General features: G+C 47.8%; 14 non-coding genes across 14 annotated transcripts; all 14 read left to right on the top strand.

Annotated features, from left to right (window-relative positions):
- Positions 1 to 874: 874 nt before the first annotated feature.
- Positions 875 to 1,065, top strand: LOC142709054 (U2 spliceosomal RNA). Its single transcript, XR_012868961.1, has one exon. It is a non-coding gene; the product is annotated as a U2 spliceosomal RNA (small nuclear RNA).
- A 1,272-nt stretch (positions 1,066 to 2,337) lies between these two features.
- On the top strand, positions 2,338 to 2,528 carry LOC142709002 (U2 spliceosomal RNA). The gene has a single exon (XR_012868914.1). It is a non-coding gene; the product is annotated as a U2 spliceosomal RNA (small nuclear RNA).
- Positions 2,529 to 3,820: 1,292 nt separating this feature from the next.
- On the top strand, positions 3,821 to 4,011 carry LOC142709053 (U2 spliceosomal RNA). The gene has a single exon (XR_012868960.1). It is a non-coding gene; the product is annotated as a U2 spliceosomal RNA (small nuclear RNA).
- Positions 4,012 to 5,291: 1,280 nt separating this feature from the next.
- On the top strand, positions 5,292 to 5,482 carry LOC142709051 (U2 spliceosomal RNA). The gene has a single exon (XR_012868959.1). It is a non-coding gene; the product is annotated as a U2 spliceosomal RNA (small nuclear RNA).
- Positions 5,483 to 6,782: 1,300 nt separating this feature from the next.
- LOC142709050 (U2 spliceosomal RNA) lies at positions 6,783 to 6,973 on the top strand. Its single transcript, XR_012868958.1, has one exon. It is a non-coding gene; the product is annotated as a U2 spliceosomal RNA (small nuclear RNA).
- A 1,288-nt stretch (positions 6,974 to 8,261) lies between these two features.
- On the top strand, positions 8,262 to 8,452 carry LOC142709004 (U2 spliceosomal RNA). The gene has a single exon (XR_012868916.1). It is a non-coding gene; the product is annotated as a U2 spliceosomal RNA (small nuclear RNA).
- A 1,310-nt stretch (positions 8,453 to 9,762) lies between these two features.
- LOC142709049 (U2 spliceosomal RNA) lies at positions 9,763 to 9,953 on the top strand. The gene has a single exon (XR_012868957.1). It is a non-coding gene; the product is annotated as a U2 spliceosomal RNA (small nuclear RNA).
- A 1,292-nt stretch (positions 9,954 to 11,245) lies between these two features.
- LOC142709005 (U2 spliceosomal RNA) lies at positions 11,246 to 11,436 on the top strand. The gene has a single exon (XR_012868917.1). It is a non-coding gene; the product is annotated as a U2 spliceosomal RNA (small nuclear RNA).
- A 1,300-nt stretch (positions 11,437 to 12,736) lies between these two features.
- On the top strand, positions 12,737 to 12,927 carry LOC142709048 (U2 spliceosomal RNA). Its single transcript, XR_012868956.1, has one exon. It is a non-coding gene; the product is annotated as a U2 spliceosomal RNA (small nuclear RNA).
- Positions 12,928 to 14,215: 1,288 nt separating this feature from the next.
- Positions 14,216 to 14,406, top strand: LOC142709047 (U2 spliceosomal RNA). Its single transcript, XR_012868955.1, has one exon. It is a non-coding gene; the product is annotated as a U2 spliceosomal RNA (small nuclear RNA).
- A 1,308-nt stretch (positions 14,407 to 15,714) lies between these two features.
- LOC142709046 (U2 spliceosomal RNA) lies at positions 15,715 to 15,905 on the top strand. The gene has a single exon (XR_012868954.1). It is a non-coding gene; the product is annotated as a U2 spliceosomal RNA (small nuclear RNA).
- Positions 15,906 to 17,189: 1,284 nt separating this feature from the next.
- LOC142709044 (U2 spliceosomal RNA) lies at positions 17,190 to 17,380 on the top strand. Its single transcript, XR_012868952.1, has one exon. It is a non-coding gene; the product is annotated as a U2 spliceosomal RNA (small nuclear RNA).
- Positions 17,381 to 18,669: 1,289 nt separating this feature from the next.
- LOC142709043 (U2 spliceosomal RNA) lies at positions 18,670 to 18,860 on the top strand. The gene has a single exon (XR_012868951.1). It is a non-coding gene; the product is annotated as a U2 spliceosomal RNA (small nuclear RNA).
- Positions 18,861 to 20,180: 1,320 nt separating this feature from the next.
- Positions 20,181 to 20,371, top strand: LOC142709062 (U2 spliceosomal RNA). Its single transcript, XR_012868969.1, has one exon. It is a non-coding gene; the product is annotated as a U2 spliceosomal RNA (small nuclear RNA).
- The last annotated feature ends 1,146 nt before the right edge of the window (positions 20,372 to 21,517 follow it).

The following is a 21,517-nucleotide window of genomic DNA, read 5'->3' as shown; positions in this document are numbered from 1 at the left end:
CCCGCTCGCCTGCCCGCCACAATGGACCTACCTGTGTACACTAGATGGATGTGATGGAATGTACTGTCGTCCCTACATTTCAAGAAGAAGTAAGAATTGCAGTTGCAACAAAGCCTTGCTTGCCTACAAAGAGAGCAGCAATTTGGATTTGTTACTATGTTACCTAGAAGAATAACAAACTGTGCAAGGATGGAGGTTGTAGGAGCAAGGAGAAGTTGTCTGTAAAGTTGGTGGATGCCTATTTTCCATTTTGCAGTCCCTTGTCTCCCTCTTGTGGCCTCCTGGAGGCAACTAGCTGTGCAAAAAAAAGACAGCCTGGCGGCCGGCTGTTGCAGTGTTGCCCTCTCAGGCAACACTGAGTGACTGACTGAGCCTCACCGTCTTATATAAAGTTCAGACGGAACTTTGCACGTGTCATAGTGGAGCCCTCAGGATTCCAGAGCCAGCTTTCTGACATCATAATGGGGCCTCAGAGATAAAAGCCTGGGCCCAGGCAGTGTTGGTCAGTGCTGCTCAGCAGGCAGCACTGGACTGGACTGGATTACAGCTGATACAAGGTGTGAAGGAACAAGGGGTGGCTGTGGGCATGCACTTGCTGCCGCTGCCAGTGTTTATCTGCATGGCAGCAGGGCATTTGGGCGTTGCCAGGAAGGCGTTTTTATGTAGATTCCTCCTCTTTCAGCACTGCATTGTGGTGCAAGCAAAAGAAGCAAATCCTGTCTGGCTTCCTCTCCGGCCTTTATTCACCTCCCGTGTAGCTGTGAGTGTGTGAGCCTGCAGGGCCCCATGGAATTGCCTAGAAGTAGGCTGAATCGCTGCAAGGGCTGAACAGCAGTATCGGGCAGGCTCGGGCAACGCGCGGCCCGTTCGGGTTATCGCTTCTCGGCCTTTTGGCTAAGATCAAGTGTAGTATCTGTTCTTATCAGTTTAATATCTGATACGTCCCCTATCTGGGGACCATATATTAAATGGATTTTTAGAACAGGGAGATGGAAATAGAGCTTGCTCTGTCCACTCCACGCATTGACCTGGTATTGCAGTATTTCCAGGACCGGTGCACCCTTTCCTTATGTGTTGACTAAAAGCAGATTCCAAAAGTGTTTTTTGTCTTTGCTATTGTTTCTGTCTTTCTGAAGGGATCTCCCCTTTTAATCCCATTATTTCAACACCTGTTGGACAATGCATGAGTGATAATGAGCTCATTGATTAAATGCAATTAATGAATAGATTGCCACCTCTTGTTGTGTGTCGTCTGTGTTTCTGTGTTTCCGGCATTTCACATTGGAACACCTCATTCACCTTCCTTGTCTTCTCTCCGCCCTCCCTTTTAGGTAAGTTAAAGAGCTGCACCTGAGCCAGCCACTGATTGATTGATTGATTGATTGATTGATTGATTGATGCAGCACAACAGTCAAATAGTGGAGTGGAGTAGGGGAACAGCAAACAGCCAATAAAGCAGCCCACCCGCTCGCCTGCCCGCCACAATGGACCTACCTGTGTACACTAGATGGATGTGATGGAATGTACTGTCGTCCCTACATTTCAAGAAGAAGTAAGAATTGCAGTTGCAACAAAGCCTTGCTTGCCTACAAAGAGAGCAGCAATTTGGATTTGTTACTATGTTACCTAGAAGAATAACAAACTGTGCAAGGATGGAGGTTGTAGGAGCAAGGAGAAGTTGTCTGTAAAGTTGGTGGATGCCTATTTTCCATTTTGCAGTCCCTTGTCTCCCTCTTGTGGCCTCCTGGAGGCAACTAGCTGTGCAAAAAAAAGACAGCCTGGCGGCCGGCTGTTGCAGTGTTGCCCTCTCAGGCAACACTGAGTGACTGACTGAGCCTCACCGTCTTATATGAAGTTCAGACGGAACTTTGCACGTGTCATAGTGGAGCCCTCAGGATTCCAGAGCCAGCTTTCTGACATCATAATGGGGCCTCAGAGATAAAAGCCTGGGCCCAGGCAGTGTTGGTCAGTGCTGCTCAGCAGGCAGCACTGGACTGGACTGGATTACAGCTGATACAAGGTGTGAAGGAACAAGGGGTGGCTGTGGGCATGCACTTGCTGCCGCTGCCAGTGTTTATCTGCATGGCAGCAGGGCATTTGGGCGTTGCCAGGAAGGCGTTTTTATGTAGATTCCTCCTCTTTCAGCACTGCATTGTGGTGCAAGCAAAAGAAGCAAATCCTGTCTGGCTTCCTCTCCGGCCTTTATTCACCTCCCGTGTAGCTGTGAGTGTGTGAGCCTGCAGGGCCCCATGGAATTGCCTAGAAGTAGGCTGAATCGCTGCAAGGGCTGAACAGCAGTATCGGGCAGGCTCGGGCAACGCGCGGCCCGTTCGGGTTATCGCTTCTCGGCCTTTTGGCTAAGATCAAGTGTAGTATCTGTTCTTATCAGTTTAATATCTGATATGTCCCCTATCTGGGGACCATATATTAAATGGATTTTTAGAACAGGGAGATGGAAATAGAGCTTGCTCTGTCCACTCCACGCATTGACCTGGTATTGCAGTATTTCCAGGACCGGTGCACCCTTTCCTTATGTGTTGACTAAAAGCAGATTCCAAAAGTGTTTTTTGTCTTTGCTATTGTTTCTGTCTTTCTGAAGGGATCTCCCCTTTTAATCCCATTATTTCAACACCTGTTGGACAATGCATGAGTGATAATGAGCTCATTGATTAAATGCAATTAATGAATAGATTGCCACCTCTTGTTGTGTGTCGTCTGTGTTTCTGTGTTTCCGGCATTTCACATTGGAACACCTCATTCACCTTCCTTGTCTTCTCTCCGCCCTCCCTTTTAGGTAAGTTAAAGAGCTGCACCTGAGCCAGCCACTGATTGATTGATTGATTGATTGATTGATTGATTGATTGATTGATTGATTGATTGATGCAGCACAACAGTCAAATAGTGGAGTGGAGTAGGGGAACAGCAAACAGCCAATAAAGCAGCCCGCCCGCTCGCCTGCCCGCCACAATGGACCTACCTGTGTACACTAGATGGATGTGATGGAATGTACTGTCGTCCCTACATTTCAAGAAGAAGTAAGAATTGCAGTTGCAACAAAGCCTTGCTTGCCTACAAAGAGAGCAGCAATTTGGATTTGTTACTATGTTACCTAGAAGAATAACAAACTGTGCAAGGATGGAGGTTGTAGGAGCAAGGAGAAGTTGTCTGTAAAGTTGGTGGATGCCTATTTTCCATTTTGCAGTCCCTTGTCTCCCTCTTGTGGCCTCCTGGAGGCAACTAGCTGTGCAAAAAAAAGACAGCCTGGCGGCCGGCTGTTGCAGTGTTGCCCTCTCAGGCAACACTGAGTGACTGACTGAGCCTCACCGTCTTATATAAAGTTCAGACGGAACTTTGCACGTGTCATAGTGGAGCCCTCAGGATTCCAGAGCCAGCTTTCTGACATCATAATGGGGCCTCAGAGATAAAAGCCTGGGCCCAGGCAGTGTTGGTCAGTGCTGCTCAGCAGGCAGCACTGGACTGGACTGGATTACAGCTGATACAAGGTGTGAAGGAACAAGGGGTGGCTGTGGGCATGCACTTGCTGCCGCTGCCAGTGTTTATCTGCATGGCAGCAGGGCATTTGGGCGTTGCCAGGAAGGCGTTTTTATGTAGATTCCTCCTCTTTCAGCACTGCATTGTGGTGCAAGCAAAAGAAGCAAATCCTGTCTGGCTTCCTCTCCGGCCTTTATTCACCTCCCGTGTAGCTGTGAGTGTGTGAGCCTGCAGGGCCCCATGGAATTGCCTAGAAGTAGGCTGAATCGCTGCAAGGGCTGAACAGCAGTATCGGGCAGGCTCGGGCAACGCGCGGCCCGTTCGGGTTATCGCTTCTCGGCCTTTTGGCTAAGATCAAGTGTAGTATCTGTTCTTATCAGTTTAATATCTGATACGTCCCCTATCTGGGGACCATATATTAAATGGATTTTTAGAACAGGGAGATGGAAATAGAGCTTGCTCTGTCCACTCCACGCATTGACCTGGTATTGCAGTATTTCCAGGACCGGTGCACCCTTTCCTTATGTGTTGACTAAAAGCAGATTCCAAAAGTGTTTTTTGTCTTTGCTATTGTTTCTGTCTTTCTGAAGGGATCTCCCCTTTTAATCCCATTATTTCAACACCTGTTGGACAATGCATGAGTGATAATGAGCTCATTGATTAAATGCAATTAATGAATAGATTGCCACCTCTTGTTGTGTGTCGTCTGTGTTTCTGTGTTTCCGGCATTTCACATTGGAACACCTCATTCACCTTCCTTGTCTTCTCTCCGCCCTCCCTTTTAGGTAAGTTAAAGAGCTGCACCTGAGCCAGCCACTGATTGATTGATTGATTGATTGATTGATTGATTGATTGATTGATGCAGCACAACAGTCAAATAGTGGAGTGGAGTAGGGGAACAGCAAACAGCCAATAAAGCAGCCCGCCCGCTCGCCTGCCCGCCACAATGGACCTACCTGTGTACACTAGATGGATGTGATGGAATGTACTGTCGTCCCTACATTTCAAGAAGAAGTAAGAATTGCAGTTGCAACAAAGCCTTGCTTGCCTACAAAGAGAGCAGCAATTTGGATTTGTTACTATGTTACCTAGAAGAATAACAAACTGTGCAAGGATGGAGGTTGTAGGAGCAAGGAGAAGTTGTCTGTAAAGTTGGTGGATGCCTATTTTCCATTTTGCAGTCCCTTGTCTCCCTCTTGTGGCCTCCTGGAGGCAACTAGCTGTGCAAAAAAAAGACAGCCTGGCGGCCGGCTGTTGCAGTGTTGCCCTCTCAGGCAACACTGAGTGACTGACTGAGCCTCACCGTCTTATATAAAGTTCAGACGGAACTTTGCACGTGTCATAGTGGAGCCCTCAGGATTCCAGAGCCAGCTTTCTGACATCATAATGGGGCCTCAGAGATAAAAGCCTGGGCCCAGGCAGTGTTGGTCAGTGCTGCTCAGCAGGCAGCACTGGACTGGACTGGATTACAGCTGATACAAGGTGTGAAGGAACAAGGGGTGGCTGTGGGCATGCACTTGCTGCCGCTGCCAGTGTTTATCTGCATGGCAGCAGGGCATTTGGGCGTTGCCAGGAAGGCGTTTTTATGTAGATTCCTCCTCTTTCAGCACTGCATTGTGGTGCAAGCAAAAGAAGCAAATCCTGTCTGGCTTCCTCTCCGGCCTTTATTCACCTCCCGTGTAGCTGTGAGTGTGTGAGCCTGCAGGGCCCCATGGAATTGCCTAGAAGTAGGCTGAATCGCTGCAAGGGCTGAACAGCAGTATCGGGCAGGCTCGGGCAACGCGCGGCCCGTTCGGGTTATCGCTTCTCGGCCTTTTGGCTAAGATCAAGTGTAGTATCTGTTCTTATCAGTTTAATATCTGATACGTCCCCTATCTGGGGACCATATATTAAATGGATTTTTAGAACAGGGAGATGGAAATAGAGCTTGCTCTGTCCACTCCACGCATTGACCTGGTATTGCAGTATTTCCAGGACCGGTGCACCCTTTCCTTATGTGTTGACTAAAAGCAGATTCCAAAAGTGTTTTTTGTCTTTGCTATTGTTTCTGTCTTTCTGAAGGGATCTCCCCTTTTAATCCCATTATTTCAACACCTGTTGGACAATGCATGAGTGATAATGAGCTCATTGATTAAATGCAATTAATGAATAGATTGCCACCTCTTGTTGTGTGTCGTCTGTGTTTCTGTGTTTCCGGCATTTCACATTGGAACACCTCATTCACCTTCCTTGTCTTCTCTCCGCCCTCCCTTTTAGGTAAGTTAAAGAGCTGCACCTGAGCCAGCCACTGATTGATTGATTGATTGATTGATTGATTGATTGATTGATTGATTGATTGATTGATTGATTGATGCAGCACAACAGTCAAATAGTGGAGTGGAGTAGGGGAACAGCAAACAGCCAATAAAGCAGCCCGCCCGCTCGCCTGCCCGCCACAATGGACCTACCTGTGTACACTAGATGGATGTGATGGAATGTACTGTCGTCCCTACATTTCAAGAAGAAGTAAGAATTGCAGTTGCAACAAAGCCTTGCTTGCCTACAAAGAGAGCAGCAATTTGGATTTGTTACTATGTTACCTAGAAGAATAACAAACTGTGCAAGGATGGAGGTTGTAGGAGCAAGGAGAAGTTGTCTGTAAAGTTGGTGGATGCCTATTTTCCATTTTGCAGTCCCTTGTCTCCCTCTTGTGGCCTCCTGGAGGCAACTAGCTGTGCAAAAAAAAGACAGCCTGGCGGCCGGCTGTTGCAGTGTTGCCCTCTCAGGCAACACTGAGTGACTGACTGAGCCTCACCGTCTTATATAAAGTTCAGACGGAACTTTGCACGTGTCATAGTGGAGCCCTCAGGATTCCAGAGCCAGCTTTCTGACATCATAATGGGGCCTCAGAGATAAAAGCCTGGGCCCAGGCAGTGTTGGTCAGTGCTGCTCAGCAGGCAGCACTGGACTGGACTGGATTACAGCTGATACAAGGTGTGAAGGAACAAGGGGTGGCTGTGGGCATGCACTTGCTGCCGCTGCCAGTGTTTATCTGCATGGCAGCAGGGCATTTGGGCGTTGCCAGGAAGGCGTTTTTATGTAGATTCCTCCTCTTTCAGCACTGCATTGTGGTGCAAGCAAAAGAAGCAAATCCTGTCTGGCTTCCTCTCCGGCCTTTATTCACCTCCCGTGTAGCTGTGAGTGTGTGAGCCTGCAGGGCCCCATGGAATTGCCTAGAAGTAGGCTGAATCGCTGCAAGGGCTGAACAGCAGTATCGGGCAGGCTCGGGCAACGCGCGGCCCGTTCGGGTTATCGCTTCTCGGCCTTTTGGCTAAGATCAAGTGTAGTATCTGTTCTTATCAGTTTAATATCTGATACGTCCCCTATCTGGGGACCATATATTAAATGGATTTTTAGAACAGGGAGATGGAAATAGAGCTTGCTCTGTCCACTCCACGCATTGACCTGGTATTGCAGTATTTCCAGGACCGGTGCACCCTTTCCTTATGTGTTGACTAAAAGCAGATTCCAAAAGTGTTTTTTGTCTTTGCTATTGTTTCTGTCTTTCTGAAGGGATCTCCCCTTTTAATCCCATTATTTCAACACCTGTTGGACAATGCATGAGTGATAATGAGCTCATTGATTAAATGCAATTAATGAATAGATTGCCACCTCTTGTTGTGTGTCGTCTGTGTTTCTGTGTTTCCGGCATTTCACATTGGAACACCTCATTCACCTTCCTTGTCTTCTCTCCGCCCTCCCTTTTAGGTAAGTTAAAGAGCTGCACCTGAGCCAGCCACTGATTGATTGATTGATTGATTGATTGATTGATTGATTGATTGATTGATTGATGCAGCACAACAGTCAAATAGTGGAGTGGAGTAGGGGAACAGCAAACAGCCAATAAAGCAGCCCGCCCGCTCGCCTGCCCGCCACAATGGACCTACCTGTGTACACTAGATGGATGTGATGGAATGTACTGTCGTCCCTACATTTCAAGAAGAAGTAAGAATTGCAGTTGCAACAAAGCCTTGCTTGCCTACAAAGAGAGCAGCAATTTGGATTTGTTACTATGTTACCTAGAAGAATAACAAACTGTGCAAGGATGGAGGTTGTAGGAGCAAGGAGAAGTTGTCTGTAAAGTTGGTGGATGCCTATTTTCCATTTTGCAGTCCCTTGTCTCCCTCTTGTGGCCTCCTGGAGGCAACTAGCTGTGCAAAAAAAAGACAGCCTGGCGGCCGGCTGTTGCAGTGTTGCCCTCTCAGGCAACACTGAGTGACTGACTGAGCCTCACCGTCTTATATAAAGTTCAGACGGAACTTTGCACGTGTCATAGTGGAGCCCTCAGGATTCCAGAGCCAGCTTTCTGACATCATAATGGGGCCTCAGAGATAAAAGCCTGGGCCCAGGCAGTGTTGGTCAGTGCTGCTCAGCAGGCAGCACTGGACTGGACTGGATTACAGCTGATACAAGGTGTGAAGGAACAAGGGGTGGCTGTGGGCATGCACTTGCTGCCGCTGCCAGTGTTTATCTGCATGGCAGCAGGGCATTTGGGCGTTGCCAGGAAGGCGTTTTTATGTAGATTCCTCCTCTTTCAGCACTGCATTGTGGTGCAAGCAAAAGAAGCAAATCCTGTCTGGCTTCCTCTCCGGCCTTTATTCACCTCCCGTGTAGCTGTGAGTGTGTGAGCCTGCAGGGCCCCATGGAATTGCCTAGAAGTAGGCTGAATCGCTGCAAGGGCTGAACAGCAGTATCGGGCAGGCTCGGGCAACGCGCGGCCCGTTCGGGTTATCGCTTCTCGGCCTTTTGGCTAAGATCAAGTGTAGTATCTGTTCTTATCAGTTTAATATCTGATACGTCCCCTATCTGGGGACCATATATTAAATGGATTTTTAGAACAGGGAGATGGAAATAGAGCTTGCTCTGTCCACTCCACGCATTTACCTGGTATTGCAGTATTTCCAGGACCGGTGCACCCTTTCCTTATGTGTTGACTAAAAGCAGATTCCAAAAGTGTTTTTTGTCTTTGCTATTGTTTCTGTCTTTCTGAAGGGATCTCCCCTTTTAATCCCATTATTTCAACACCTGTTGGACAATGCATGAGTGATAATGAGCTCATTGATTAAATGCAATTAATGAATAGATTGCCACCTCTTGTTGTGTGTCGTCTGTGTTTCTGTGTTTCCGGCATTTCACATTGGAACACCTCATTCACCTTCCTTGTCTTCTCTCCGCCCTCCCTTTTAGGTAAGTTAAAGAGCTGCACCTGAGCCAGCCACTGATTGATTGATTGATACTGATTGATTGATTGATTGATTGATTGATTGATTGATTGATTGATTGATTGATTGATGCAGCACAACAGTCAAATAGTGGAGTGGAGTAGGGGAACAGCAAACAGCCAATAAAGCAGCCCGCCCGCTCGCCTGCCCGCCACAATGGACCTACCTGTGTACACTAGATGGATGTGATGGAATGTACTGTCGTCCCTACATTTCAAGAAGAAGTAAGAATTGCAGTTGCAACAAAGCCTTGCTTGCCTACAAAGAGAGCAGCAATTTGGATTTGTTACTATGTTACCTAGAAGAATAACAAACTGTGCAAGGATGGAGGTTGTAGGAGCAAGGAGAAGTTGTCTGTAAAGTTGGTGGATGCCTATTTTCCATTTTGCAGTCCCTTGTCTCCCTCTTGTGGCCTCCTGGAGGCAACTAGCTGTGCAAAAAAAAGACAGCCTGGCGGCCGGCTGTTGCAGTGTTGCCCTCTCAGGCAACACTGAGTGACTGACTGAGCCTCACCGTCTTATATAAAGTTCAGACGGAACTTTGCACGTGTCATAGTGGAGCCCTCAGGATTCCAGAGCCAGCTTTCTGACATCATAATGGGGCCTCAGAGATAAAAGCCTGGGCCCAGGCAGTGTTGGTCAGTGCTGCTCAGCAGGCAGCACTGGACTGGACTGGATTACAGCTGATACAAGGTGTGAAGGAACAAGGGGTGGCTGTGGGCATGCACTTGCTGCCGCTGCCAGTGTTTATCTGCATGGCAGCAGGGCATTTGGGCGTTGCCAGGAAGGCGTTTTTATGTAGATTCCTCCTCTTTCAGCACTGCATTGTGGTGCAAGCAAAAGAAGCAAATCCTGTCTGGCTTCCTCTCCGGCCTTTATTCACCTCCCGTGTAGCTGTGAGTGTGTGAGCCTGCAGGGCCCCATGGAATTGCCTAGAAGTAGGCTGAATCGCTGCAAGGGCTGAACAGCAGTATCGGGCAGGCTCGGGCAACGCGCGGCCCGTTCGGGTTATCGCTTCTCGGCCTTTTGGCTAAGATCAAGTGTAGTATCTGTTCTTATCAGTTTAATATCTGATACGTCCCCTATCTGGGGACCATATATTAAATGGATTTTTAGAACAGGGAGATGGAAATAGAGCTTGCTCTGTCCACTCCACGCATTGACCTGGTATTGCAGTATTTCCAGGACCGGTGCACCCTTTCCTTATGTGTTGACTAAAAGCAGATTCCAAAAGTGTTTTTTGTCTTTGCTATTGTTTCTGTCTTTCTGAAGGGATCTCCCCTTTTAATCCCATTATTTCAACACCTGTTGGACAATGCATGAGTGATAATGAGCTCATTGATTAAATGCAATTAATGAATAGATTGCCACCTCTTGTTGTGTGTCGTCTGTGTTTCTGTGTTTCCGGCATTTCACATTGGAACACCTCATTCACCTTCCTTGTCTTCTCTCCGCCCTCCCTTTTAGGTAAGTTAAAGAGCTGCACCTGAGCCAGCCACTGATTGATTGATTGATTGATTGATTGATTGATTGATTGATTGATTGATTGATTGATGCAGCACAACAGTCAAATAGTGGAGTGGAGTAGGGGAACAGCAAACAGCCAATAAAGCAGCCCGCCCGCTCGCCTGCCCGCCACAATGGACCTACCTGTGTACACTAGATGGATGTGATGGAATGTACTGTCGTCCCTACATTTCAAGAAGAAGTAAGAATTGCAGTTGCAACAAAGCCTTGCTTGCCTACAAAGAGAGCAGCAATTTGGATTTGTTACTATGTTACCTAGAAGAATAACAAACTGTGCAAGGATGGAGGTTGTAGGAGCAAGGAGAAGTTGTCTGTAAAGTTGGTGGATGCCTATTTTCCATTTTGCAGTCCCTTGTCTCCCTCTTGTGGCCTCCTGGAGGCAACTAGCTGTGCAAAAAAAAGACAGCCTGGCGGCCGGCTGTTGCAGTGTTGCCCTCTCAGGCAACACTGAGTGACTGACTGAGCCTCACCGTCTTATATAAAGTTCAGACGGAACTTTGCACGTGTCATAGTGGAGCCCTCAGGATTCCAGAGCCAGCTTTCTGACATCATAATGGGGCCTCAGAGATAAAAGCCTGGGCCCAGGCAGTGTTGGTCAGTGCTGCTCAGCAGGCAGAACTGGACTGGACTGGATTACAGCTGATACAAGGTGTGAAGGAACAAGGGGTGGCTGTGGGCATGCACTTGTTGCCGCTGCCAGTGTTTATCTGCATGGCAGCAGGGCATTTGGGCGTTGCCAGGAAGGCGTTTTTATGTAGATTCCTCCTCTTTCAGCACTGCATTGTGGTGCAAGCAAAAGAAGCAAATCCTGTCTGGCTTCCTCTCCGGCCTTTATTCACCTCCCGTGTAGCTGTGAGTGTGTGAGCCTGCAGGGCCCCATGGAATTGCCTAGAAGTAGGCTGAATCGCTGCAAGGGCTGAACAGCAGTATCGGGCAGGCTCGGGCAACGCGCGGCCCGTTCGGGTTATCGCTTCTCGGCCTTTTGGCTAAGATCAAGTGTAGTATCTGTTCTTATCAGTTTAATATCTGATACGTCCCCTATCTGGGGACCATATATTAAATGGATTTTTAGAACAGGGAGATGGAAATAGAGCTTGCTCTGTCCACTCCACGCATTGACCTGGTATTGCAGTATTTCCCGGACCGGTGCACCCTTTCCTTATGTGTTGACTAAAAGCAGATTCCAAAAGTGTTTTTTGTCTTTGCTATTGTTTCTGTCTTTCTGAAGGGATCTCCCCTTTTAATCCCATTATTTCAACACCTGTTGGACAATGCATGAGTGATAATGAGCTCATTGATTAAATGCAATTAATGAATAGATTGCCACCTCTTGTTGTGTGTCGTCTGTGTTTCTGTGTTTCCGGCATTTCACATTGGAACACCTCATTCACCTTCCTTGTCTTCTCTCCGCCCTCCCTTTTAGGTAAGTTAAAGAGCTGCACCTGAGCCAGCCACTGATTGATTGATTGATTGATTGATTGATTGATTGATTGATTGATTGATTGATTGATTGATTGATGCAGCACAACAGTCAAATAGTGGAGTGGAGTAGGGGAACAGCAAACAGCCAATAAAGCAGCCCGCCCGCTCGCCTGCCCGCCACAATGGACCTACCTGTGTACACTAGATGGATGTGATGGAATGTACTGTCGTCCCTACATTTCAAGAAGAAGTAAGAATTGCAGTTGCAACAAAGCCTTGCTTGCCTACAAAGAGAGCAGCAATTTGGATTTGTTACTATGTTACCTAGAAGAATAACAAACTGTGCAAGGATGGAGGTTGTAGGAGCAAGGAGAAGTTGTCTGTAAAGTTGGTGGATGCCTATTTTCCATTTTGCAGTCCCTTGTCTCCCTCTTGTGGCCTCCTGGAGGCAACTAGCTGTGCAAAAAAAAGACAGCCTGGCGGCCGGCTGTTGCAGTGTTGCCCTCTCAGGCAACACTGAGTGACTGACTGAGCCTCACCGTCTTATATAAAGTTCAGACGGAACTTTGCACGTGTCATAGTGGAGCCCTCAGGATTCCAGAGCCAGCTTTCTGACATCATAATGGGGCCTCAGAGATAAAAGCCTGGGCCCAGGCAGTGTTGGTCAGTGCTGCTCAGCAGGCAGCACTGGACTGGACTGGATTACAGCTGATACAAGGTGTGAAGGAACAAGGGGTGGCTGTGGGCATGCACTTGCTGCCGCTGCCAGTGTTTATCTGCATGGCAGCAGGGCATTTGGGCGTTGCCAGGAAGGCGTTTTTATGTAGATTCCTCCTCTTTCAGCACTGCATTGTGGTGCAAGCAAAAGAAGCAAATCCTGTCTGGCTTCCTCTCCGGCCTTTATTCACCTCCCGTGTAGCTGTGAGTGTGTGAGCCTGCAGGGCCCCATGGAATTGCCTAGAAGTAGGCTGAATCGCTGCAAGGGCTGAACAGCAGTATCGGGCAGGCTCGGGCAACGCGCGGCCCGTTCGGGTTATCGCTTCTCGGCCTTTTGGCTAAGATCAAGTGTAGTATCTGTTCTTATCAGTTTAATATCTGATACGTCCCCTATCTGGGGACCATATATTAAATGGATTTTTAGAACAGGGAGATGGAAATAGAGCTTGCTCTGTCCACTCCACGCATTGACCTGGTATTGCAGTATTTCCAGGACCGGTGCACCCTTTCCTTATGTGTTGACTAAAAGCAGATTCCAAAAGTGTTTTTTGTCTTTGCTATTGTTTCTGTCTTTCTGAAGGGATCTCCCCTTTTAATCCCATTATTTCAACACCTGTTGGACAATGCATGAGTGATAATGAGCTCATTGATTAAATGCAATTAATGAATAGATTGCCACCTCTTGTTGTGTGTCGTCTGTGTTTCTGTGTTTCCGGCATTTCACATTGGAACACCTCATTCACCTTCCTTGTCTTCTCTCCGCCCTCCCTTTTAGGTAAGTTAAAGAGCTGCACCTGAGCCAGCCACTGATTGATTGATTGATTGATTGATTGATTGATTGATTGATTGATTGATTGATGCAGCACAACAGTCAAATAGTGGAGTGGAGTAGGGGAACAGCAAACAGCCAATAAAGCAGCCCGCCCGCTCGCCTGCCCGCCACAATGGACCTACCTGTGTACACTAGATGGATGTGATGGAATGTACTGTCGTCCCTACATTTCAAGAAGAAGTAAGAATTGCAGTTGCAACAAAGCCTTGCTTGCCTACAAAGAGAGCAGCAATTTGGATTTGTTACTATGTTACCTAGAAGAATAACAAACTGTGCAAGGATGGAGGTTGTAGGAGCAAGGAGAAGTTGTCTGTAAAGTTGGTGGATGCCTATTTTCCATTTTGCAGTCCCTTGTCTCCCTCTTGTGGCCTCCTGGAGGCAACTAGCTGTGCAAAAAAAAGACAGCCTGGCGGCCGGCTGTTGCAGTGTTGCCCTCTCAGGCAACACTGAGTGACTGACTGAGCCTCACCGTCTTATATAAAGTTCAGACGGAACTTTGCACGTGTCATAGTGGAGCCCTCAGGATTCCAGAGCCAGCTTTCTGACATCATAATGGGGCCTCAGAGATAAAAGCCTGGGCCCAGGCAGTGTTGGTCAGTGCTGCTCAGCAGGCAGCACTGGACTGGACTGGATTACAGCTGATACAAGGTGTGAAGGAACAAGGGGTGGCTGTGGGCATGCACTTGCTGCCGCTGCCAGTGTTTATCTGCATGGCAGCAGGGCATTTGGGCGTTGCCAGGAAGGCGTTTTTATGTAGATTCCTCCTCTTTCAGCACTGCATTGTGGTGCAAGCAAAAGAAGCAAATCCTGTCTGGCTTCCTCTCCGGCCTTTATTCACCTCCCGTGTAGCTGTGAGTGTGTGAGCCTGCAGGGCCCCATGGAATTGCCTAGAAGTAGGCTGAATCGCTGCAAGGGCTGAACAGCAGTATCGGGCAGGCTCGGGCAACGCGCGGCCCGTTCGGGTTATCGCTTCTCGGCCTTTTGGCTAAGATCAAGTGTAGTATCTGTTCTTATCAGTTTAATATCTGATACGTCCCCTATCTGGGGACCATATATTAAATGGATTTTTAGAACAGGGAGATGGAAATAGAGCTTGCTCTGTCCACTCCACGCATTGACCTGGTATTGCAGTATTTCCAGGACCGGTGCACCCTTTCCTTATGTGTTGACTAAAAGCAGATTCCAAAAGTGCTTTTTGTCTTTGCTATTGTTTCTGTCTTTCTGAAGGGATCTCCCCTTTTAATCCCATTATTTCAACACCTGTTGGACAATGCATGAGTGATAATGAGCTCATTGATTAAATGCAATTAATGAATAGATTGCCACCTCTTGTTGTGTGTCGTCTGTGTTTCTGTGTTTCCGGCATTTCACATTGGAACACCTCATTCACCTTCCTTGTCTTCTCTCCGCCCTCCCTTTTAGGTAAGTTAAAGAGCTGCACCTGAGCCAGCCACTGATTGATTGATTGATTGATTGATTGATTGATTGATTGATTGATTGATTGATTGATTGATTGATTGATTGATGCAGCACAACAGTCAAATAGTGGAGTGGAGTAGGGGAACAGCAAACAGCCAATAAAGCAGCCCGCCCGCTCGCCTGCCCGCCACAATGGACCTACCTGTGTACACTAGATGGATGTGATGGAATGTACTGTCGTCCCTACATTTCAAGAAGAAGTAAGAATTGCAGTTGCAACAAAGCCTTGCTTGCCTACAAAGAGAGCAGCAATTTGGATTTGTTACTATGTTACCTAGAAGAATAACAAACTGTGCAAGGATGGAGGTTGTAGGAGCAAGGAGAAGTTGTCTGTAAAGTTGGTGGATGCCTATTTTCCATTTTGCAGTCCCTTGTCTCCCTCTTGTGGCCTCCTGGAGGCAACTAGCTGTGCAAAAAAAAGACAGCCTGGCGGCCGGCTGCTGCAGTGTTGCCCTCTCAGGCAACACTGAGTGACTGACTGAGCCTCACCGTCTTATATAAAGTTCAGACGGAACTTTGCACGTGTCATAGTGGAGCCCTCAGGATTCCAGAGCCAGCTTTCTGACATCATAATGGGGCCTCAGAGATAAAAGCCTGGGCCCAGGCAGTGTTGGTCAGTGCTGCTCAGCAGGCAGCACTGGACTGGACTGGATTACAGCTGATACAAGGTGTGAAGGAACAAGGGGTGGCTGTGGGCATGCACTTGCTGCCGCTGCCAGTGTTTATCTGCATGGCAGCAGGGCATTTGGGCGTTGCCAGGAAGGCGTTTTTATGTAGATTCCTCCTCTTTCAGCACTGCATTGTGGTGCAAGCAAAAGAAGCAAATCCTGTCTGGCTTCCTCTCCGGCCTTTATTCACCTCCCGTGTAGCTGTGAGTGTGTGAGCCTGCAGGGCCCCATGGAATTGCCTAGAAGTAGGCTGAATCGCTGCAAGGGCTGAACAGCAGTATCGGGCAGGCTCGGGCAACGCGCGGCCCGTTCGGGTTATCGCTTCTCGGCCTTTTGGCTAAGATCAAGTGTAGTATCTGTTCTTATCAGTTTAATATCTGATACGTCCCCTATCTGGGGACCATATATTAAATGGATTTTTAGAACAGGGAGATGGAAATAGAGCTTGCTCTGTCCACTCCACGCATTGACCTGGTATTGCAGTATTTCCAGGACCGGTGCACCCTTTCCTTATGTGTTGACTAAAAGCAGATTCCAAAAGTGTTTTTTGTCTTTGCTATTGTTTCTGTCTTTCTGAAGGGATCTCCCCTTTTAATCCCATTATTTCAACACCTGTTGGACAATGCATGAGTGATAATGAGCTCATTGATTAAATGCAATTAATGAATAGATTGCCACCTCTTGTTGTGTGTCGTCTGTGTTTCTGTGTTTCCGGCATTTCACATTGGAACACCTCATTCACCTTCCTTGTCTTCTCTCCGCCCTCCCTTTTAGGTAAGTTAAAGAGCTGCACCTGAGCCAGCCACTGATTGATTGATTGATTGATTGATTGATTGATTGATTGATTGATTGATGCAGCACAACAGTCAAATAGTGGAGTGGAGTAGGGGAACAGCAAACAGCCAATAAAGCAGCCCGCCCGCTCGCCTGCCCGCCACAATGGACCTACCTGTGTACACTAGATGGATGTGATGGAATGTACTGTCGTCCCTACATTTCAAGAAGAAGTAAGAATTGCAGTTGCAACAAAGCCTTGCTTGCCTACAAAGAGAGCAGCAATTTGGATTTGTTACTATGTTACCTAGAAGAATAACAAACTGTGCAAGGATGGAGGTTGTAGGAGCAAGGAGAAGTTGTCTGTAAAGTTGGTGGATGCCTATTTTCCATTTTGCAGTCCCTTGTCTCCCTCTTGTGGCCTCCTGGAGGCAACTAGCTGTGCAAAAAAAAGACAGCCTGGCGGCCGGCTGTTGCAGTGTTGCCCTCTCAGGCAACACTGAGTGACTGACTGAGCCTCACCGTCTTATATAAAGTTCAGACGGAACTTTGCACGTGTCATAGTGGAGCCCTCAGGATTCCAGAGCCAGCTTTCTGACATCATAATGGGGCCTCAGAGATAAAAGCCTGGGCCCAGGCAGTGTTGGTCAGTGCTGCTCAGCAGGCAGCACTGGACTGGACTGGATTACAGCTGATACAAGGTGTGAAGGAACAAGGGGTGGCTGTGGGCATGCACTTGCTGCCGCTGCCAGTGTTTATCTGCATGGCAGCAGGGCATTTGGGCGTTGCCAGGAAGGCGTTTTTATGTAGATTCCTCCTCTTTCAGCACTGCATTGTGGTGCAAGCAAAAGAAGCAAATCCTGTCTGGCTTCCTCTCCGGCCTTTATTCACCTCCCGTGTAGCTGTGAGTGTGTGAGCCTGCAGGGCCCCATGGAATTGCCTAGAAGTAGGCTGAATCGCTGCAAGGGCTGAACAGCAGTATCGGGCAGGCTTGGGCAACGCGCGGCCCGTTCGGGTTATCGCTTCTCGGCCTTTTGGCTAAGATCAAGTGTAGTATCTGTTCTTATCAGTTTAATATCTGATACGTCCCCTATCTGGGGACCATATATTAAATGGATTTTTAGAACAGGGAGATGGAAATAGAGCTTGCTCTGTCCACTCCACGCATTGACCTGGTATTGCAGTATTTCCAGGACCGGTGCACCCTTTCCTTATGTGTTGACTAAAAGCAGATTCCAAAAAGTGTTTTTTGTCTTTGCTATTGTTTCTGTCTTTCTGAAGGGATCTCCCCTTTTAATCCCATTATTTCAACACCTGTTGGACAATGCATGAGTGATAATGAGCTCATTGATTAAATGCAATTAATGAATAGATTGCCACCTCTTGTTGTGTGTCGTCTGTGTTTCTGTGTTTCCGGCATTTCACATTGGAACACCTCATTCACCTTCCTTGTCTTCTCTCCGCCCTCCCTTTTAGGTAAGTTAAAGAGCTGCACCTGAGCCAGCCACTGATTGATTGATTGATTGATTGATTGATTGATTGATTGATTGATTGATTGATGCAGCACAACAGTCAAATAGTGGAGTGGAGTAGGGGAACAGCAAACAGCCAATAAAGCAGCCCGCCCGCTCGCCTGCCCGCCACAATGGACCTACCTGTGTACACTAGATGGATGTGATGGAATGTACTGTCGTCCCTACATTTCAAGAAGAAGTAAGAATTGCAGTTGCAACAAAGCCTTGCTTGCCTACAAAGAGAGCAGCAATTTGGATTTGTTACTATGTTACCTAGAAGAATAACAAACTGTGCAAGGATGGAGGTTGTAGGAGCAAGGAGAAGTTGTCTGTAAAGTTGGTGGATGCCTATTTTCCATTTTGCAGTCCCTTGTCTCCCTCTTGTGGCCTCCTGGAGGCAACTAGCTGTGCAAAAAAAAGACAGCCTGGCGGCCGGCTGTTGCAGTGTTGCCCTCTCAGGCAACACTGAGTGACTGACTGAGCCTCACCGTCTTATATAAAGTTCAGACGGAACTTTGCACGTGTCATAGTGGAGCCCTCAGGATTCCAGAGCCAGCTTTCTGACATCATAATGGGGCCTCAGAGATAAAAGCCTGGGCCCAGGCAGTGTTGGTCAGTGCTGCTCAGCAGGCAGCACTGGACTGGACTGGATTACAGCTGATACAAGGTGTGAAGGAACAAGGGGTGGCTGTGGGCATGCACTTGCTGCCGCTGCCAGTGTTTATCTGCATGGCAGCAGGGCATTTGGGCGTTGCCAGGAAGGCGTTTTTATGTAGATTCCTCCTCTTTCAGCACTGCATTGTGGTGCAAGCAAAAGAAGCAAATCCTGTCTGGCTTCCTCTCCGGCCTTTATTCACCTCCCGTGTAGCTGTGAGTGTGTGAGCCTGCAGGGCCCCATGGAATTGCCTAGAAGTAGGCTGAATCGCTGCAAGGGCTGAACAGCAGTATCGGGCAGGCTCGGGCAACGCGCGGCCCGTTCGGGTTATCGCTTCTCGGCCTTTTGGCTAAGATCAAGTGTAGTATCTGTTCTTATCAGTTTAATATCTGATACGTCCCCTATCTGGGGACCATATATTAAATGGATTTTTAGAACAGGGAGATGGAAATAGAGCTTGCTCTGTCCACTCCACGCATTGACCTGGTATTGCAGTATTTCCAGGACCGGTGCACCCTTTCCTTATGTGTTGACTAAAAGCAGATTCCAAAAGTGTTTTTTGTCTTTGCTATTGTTTCTGTCTTTCTGAAGGGATCTCCCCTTTTAATCCCATTATTTCAACACCTGTTGGACAATGCATGAGTGATAATGAGCTCATTGATTAAATGCAATTAATGAATAGATTGCCACCTCTTGTTGTGTGTCGTCTGTGTTTCTGTGTTTCCGGCATTTCACATTGGAACACCTCATTCACCTTCCTTGTCTTCTCTCCGCCCTCCCTTTTAGGTAAGTTAAAGAGCTGCACCTGAGCCAGCCACTGATTGATTGATTGATTGATTGATTGATTGATTGATTGATTGATTGATTGATTGATTGATTGATTGATTGATTGATTGATTGATGCAGCACAACAGTCAAATAGTGGAGTGGAGTAGGGGAACAGCAAACAGCCAATAAAGCAGCCCGCCCGCTCGCCTGCCCGCCACAATGGACCTACCTGTGTACACTAGATGGATGTGATGGAATGTACTGTCGTCCCTACATTTCAAGAAGAAGTAAGAATTGCAGTTGCAACAAAGCCTTGCTTGCCTACAAAGAGAGCAGCAATTTGGATTTGTTACTATGTTACCTAGAAGAATAACAAACTGTGCAAGGATGGAGGTTGTAGGAGCAAGGAGAAGTTGTCTGTAAAGTTGGTGGATGCCTATTTTCCATTTTGCAGTCCCTTGTCTCCCTCTTGTGGCCTCCTGGAGGCAACTAGCTGTGCAAAAAAAAGACAGCCTGGCGGCCGGCTGTTGCAGTGTTGCCCTCTCAGGCAACACTGAGTGACTGACTGAGCCTCACCGTCTTATATAAAGTTCAGACGGAACTTTGCACGTGTCATAGTGGAGCCCTCAGGATTCCAGAGCCAGCTTTCTGACATCATAATGGGGCCTCAGAGATAAAAGCCTGGGCCCAGGCAGTGTTGGTCAGTGCTGCTCAGCAGGCAGCACTGGACTGGACTGGATTACAGCTGATACAAGGTGTGAAGGAACAAGGGGTGGCTGTGGGCATGCACTTGCTGCCGCTGCCAGTGTTTATCTGCATGGCAGCAGGGCATTTGGGCGTTGCCAGGAAGGCGTTTTTATGTAGATTCCTCCTCTTTCAGCATTGCATTGTGGTGCAAGCAAAAGAAGCAAATCCTGTCTGGCTTCCTCTCCGGCCTTTATTCACCTCCCGTGTAGCTGTGAGTGTGTGAGCCTGCAGGGCCCCATGGAATTGCCTAGAAGTAGGCTGAATCGCTGCAAGGGCTGAACAGCAGTATCGGGCAGGCTCGGGCAACGCGCGGCCCGTTCGGGTTATCGCTTCTCGGCCTTTTGGCTAAGATCAAGTGTAGTATCTGTTCTTATCAGTTTAATATCTGATACGTCCCCTATCTGGGGACCATATACTAAATGGATTTTTAGAACAGGGAGATGGAAATAGAGCTTGCTCTGTCCACTCCACGCATTGACCTGGTATTGCAGTATTTCCAGGACCGGTGCACCCTTTCCTTATGTGTTGACTAAAAGCAGATTCCAAAAGTGTTTTTTGTCTTTGCTATTGTTTCTGTCTTTCTGAAGGGATCTCCCCTTTTAATCCCATTATTTCAACACCTGTTGGACAATGCATGAGTGATAATGAGCTCATTGATTAAATGCAATTAATGAATAGATTGCCACCTCTTGTTGTGTGTCGTCTGTGTTTCTGTGTTTCCGGCATTTCACATTGGAACACCTCATTCACCTTCCTTGTCTTCTCTCCGCCCTCCCTTTTAGGTAAGTTAAAGAGCTGCACCTGAGCCAGCCACTGATTGATTGATTGATTGATTGATTGATTGATTGATTGATGCAGCACAACAGTCAAATAGTGGAGTGGAGTAGGGGAACAGCAAACAGCCAATAAAGCAGCCCGCCCGCTCGCCTGCCCGCCACAATGGACCTACCTGTGTACACTAGATGGATGTGATGGAATGTACTGTCGTCCCTACATTTCAAGAAGAAGTAAGAATTGCAGTTGCAACAAAGCCTTGCTTGCCTACAAAGAGAGCAGCAATTTGGATTTGTTACTATGTTACCTAGAAGAATAACAAACTGTGCAAGGATGGAGGTTGTAGGAGCAAGGAGAAGTTGTCTGTAAAGTTGGTGGATGCCTATTTTCCATTTTGCAGTCCCTTGTCTCCCTCTTGTGGCCTCCTGGAGGCAACTAGCTGTGCAAAAAAAAGACAGCCTGGCGGCCGGCTGTTGCAGTGTTGCCCTCTCAGGCAACACTGAGTGACTGACTGAGCCTCACCGTCTTATATAAAGTTCAGACGGAACTTTGCACGTGTCATAGTGGAGCCCTCAGGATTCCAGAGCCAGCTTTCTGACATCATAATGGGGCCTCAGAGATAAAAGCCTGGGCCCAGGCAGTGTTGGTCAGTGCTGCTCAGCAGGCAGCACTGGACTGGACTGGATTACAGCTGATACAAGGTGTGAAGGAACAAGGGGTGGCTGTGGGCATGCACTTGCTGCCGCTGCCAGTGTTTATCTGCATGGCAGCAGGGCATTTGGGCGTTGCCAGGAAGGCGTTTTTATGTAGATTCCTCCTCTTTCAGCACTGCATTGTGGTGCAAGCAAAAGAAGCAAATCCTGTCTGGCTTCCTCTCCGGCCTTTATT

This window comes from Rhinoderma darwinii, unplaced genomic scaffold (genome assembly GCF_050947455.1).
Source record: "Rhinoderma darwinii isolate aRhiDar2 unplaced genomic scaffold, aRhiDar2.hap1 Scaffold_4030, whole genome shotgun sequence".
In the NCBI taxonomy this organism is placed as follows: Eukaryota; Metazoa; Chordata; class Amphibia; order Anura; family Rhinodermatidae; genus Rhinoderma; species Rhinoderma darwinii.
The sequence above is the reverse complement of the archived record's forward strand: the minus strand, read 5'-3'. Positions and strand labels throughout refer to the sequence as shown.